At 56.2% G+C, this 2,745-nt stretch overlaps 1 long non-coding RNA gene and 1 gene segment (V, D, J or C); one reads left to right on the forward strand and one right to left on the reverse strand.

Moving 5' to 3' along the window:
• The window catches only part of LOC110406371, a 40,290-nt gene that overhangs the window by 22,379 nt on the left and 15,166 nt on the right, over positions 1-2,745 (reverse strand).
• Positions 687-2,745, forward strand: part of LOC110406380 — a 17,098-nt gene continuing 15,039 nt past the window's right edge. Inside the window, exon 1 of the long non-coding RNA XR_002443458.1 lies at positions 687-764. This is a non-coding gene — a long non-coding RNA (uncharacterized LOC110406380). The remainder of the gene's footprint in view (positions 765-2,745) is intronic.

Consider the following 2,745-nt stretch of genomic DNA (forward strand, 5'->3'; position numbering starts at 1 on the left):
TGCTATAACACAGTGACAGAGGCACTGCCCAGGGATTTCTGCTGGTTCCAGCCATAACCACAGCCACTGCTACCCCTAGAGCAGGTGATCCTTATTGTTTCTCCACGGTAATGGAGAGAACCACCTCTATGCATTGAAGAAGAACAGGAAAGATGTTCAAAGCCATGGCCGCGCAGAGGGGAACCTGTGTGAGCAGCACAGCCCAGCATGATCCTGAGGGTGAAAGGCAGAAAACATCCATTTCTAATTCAGGGCTGTACCTCAGTTTCGCATCTCCCGATGTCAGTACCAGCAGTACTGCTGCTGTCCCAGCTCCCACAGTAATAGACAGCCTCATCCTCGGCTTGGACCCCAGTGATGGTTAACGTGGCTGAGGAGCCGGATGCAGAACCGGAGAATCGTGAAGGGATGTTCGAGGGTCTGCTGGTGTCCCTGTAGATCACAGTGACAAGGGCACTGCCAGGTGTCTTCTGCTGGTACCAGCCATAGTTGTTGTTAATACAGGAGCAGATGCAGGTGTCAGTGCCAACTGTTCCCTGCACAGACAGGAGGTTTGTGCATCACTTCTCCATGGCTCTGTGCCACTGTGGTACCAGTATAGCTGCTGTCTGCATTCCCACAGTAATAGACAGCCTCGTCCTCGGCTTGGACCCCAGTGATGGTTAACGTGGCCGTGGAGCCAGATTTGGAAGCAGAGAATCGTGAAGGAATGTTCGAGGGTCTGTTGGTGTTAGCATGGATCACAGTGACAGGGGCACTGCCAGGTGACTTCTGCCAGTGCTTCCTTAACAATAGCTGCCACAGTAGCCACTACTCCCGGAGCAGGTGATCCTGACGGTTTCTCCCAGGTTCACTGACACCAAGGTCAGCTTAGACACTGCTGCCTGCACCAGGGAACCCGGAGAGGGAGAGGAGAGAGAATGGGGCACAGTGAGTACCTGACACACACAGCCCTCTCCAAGCAGCAGTGGAATGGGGAACAGCACCAGTGAGAGGAGAAGGGACCTCAGCCACAGCCATGCCCCTCCAGCAGCAGAGAGCAGGGCTGGGGATGACACAGTGCTGGGCCTCTGCAGGGACAGGGTGAAGTGCCTTCTGTCCCCAGAATCTCCTCGTGCATCACAGAGTACATTAGGGAGGCCATTCACGGACAGTGCTTTGCAGAGGGGACAGGAACCCACCTCAGCTGCACAGCCTGGCTCAGCCATGAAAGAGAAGGACAGAACATCTNGCACATTGGAGGATGGGAACCCAGCCCTGACCACCCCAGCACAGAGGCAGCTCCAGCAGCAGGAGAACGGGGCTCACAGCAGCACCATGGAGCAGAGCTGGGGATGACACAGTGCTGTGCTGTTGTAGGGATAGGTACAGTGTGGCAAAGTAAGTGCCAGAGTAACCTCCCATACATCTTGCTTCATCGATGAGGGCATTTACATACATGGTCATGCAGAGAGGACATAAACCTGCCTTAGCCCTACAGCTGAGCCCTAAGGCAGCTAGTGCAGAAAGCCCTCGCTTTTAACTCAGGTCTCTGACTTGGTTCCCCCTCTCGCTGTGCCATTCTACCAGCATTAGTGCTGCTTCCCCAGCCCCCCAGTAATAGACAGGCTTGTGCTCATCTTGGAACACAAGGGTGGCTAACCATGCTTAGTCTTCTGGGATCAAGAAAAATGGCTGCAGTAGGCGGGGGGAGCATGGGCTGGGAGTGGCCAGTGACCATGGGCGCCAGCTTTGCATGGGCAGGCTGTGCTGTGCAAGGGTGGGGGTTTCAGAGGGAATTGCGGTCCACAGCACAGCCCCATTGGTGAGGGGACACACAGCTGTTGGGGTCGCGCCAGGGCCCCTCTCCTACTGGTGGTGGTTGCCAACTTCTCAGGTGCCCCGGGCATACTCACTGCACCCAGCTGGGGACTTTCGGGCACGGGGCCCTGTCCCACTGCTTTGCCAGGAGGGCTGTGTATGTAGTGCACACACTGAGCCCATTTTCTCCCCTCTCTCCTCTCCCTCTCCAGGTTCCCTGGTGCAGGCAGCAGTGACTCAGCCGGCCTCGGAGTCAGCGAACCCGGGAGAAACCGTCAGGATCACCTGCTCCGGGAGTAGCAGTAGCTATGGCTGGTTCCAGCAGAAGTCACCTGGCAGTGCCCCTGTCACTGTGATCTATTACAACGACAAGAGACCCTCAAACATCCCTTCACGATTCTCTGGTTCCAAATCTGGCTCCACGGGCACCTTAACCATCACTGGGGTCCAAGCTGAGGACGAGGCTGTCTATTACTGTGGGAGCTACGACAGCAGCGGTACTGGTTTTGGTGCTGGTGACACTGAGGCGTTTTCTCCCCTGCTGCTTGTTGCTGCACTGTTCCCCACGTGGGCTGAGCAGTAGAGTGCAGTCAGTTCTGCCCTCTAGGTCTGCAGCTGTTGTGGTGCTGCTTTTGTGGGGCCCCATCCATGTGCCTGTCCTGGTGGGGCATCCTGACAGCAGCTATGTAGGTACAGTGACACAGGGTGATGAGGCAGTGAATTGATGTCCAGAGCTAAAAATGATGGGTTTCCACCCTTCTCGATTACGACTTTTTTTAAGGTCTCTTCTCTTCCCCCGGTGGTGTTCCCTGTTCCATGCTGCAGGAAGGACTCTGCCTGCTGGGGAAACGTGGGGCCAAGCATCCAGAGGAGCGGCTCTGGGGGCAGCACCACTTGCTGTGGTTAGAAGGAGCAGAAGGCACCTGGCAGGGGTCTTGCTGGGAG

The sequence above is a fragment of the Numida meleagris genome, chromosome 14, assembly GCF_002078875.1.
Source record: "Numida meleagris isolate 19003 breed g44 Domestic line chromosome 14, NumMel1.0, whole genome shotgun sequence".
In the NCBI taxonomy this organism is placed as follows: domain Eukaryota; kingdom Metazoa; phylum Chordata; class Aves; order Galliformes; family Numididae; genus Numida; species Numida meleagris.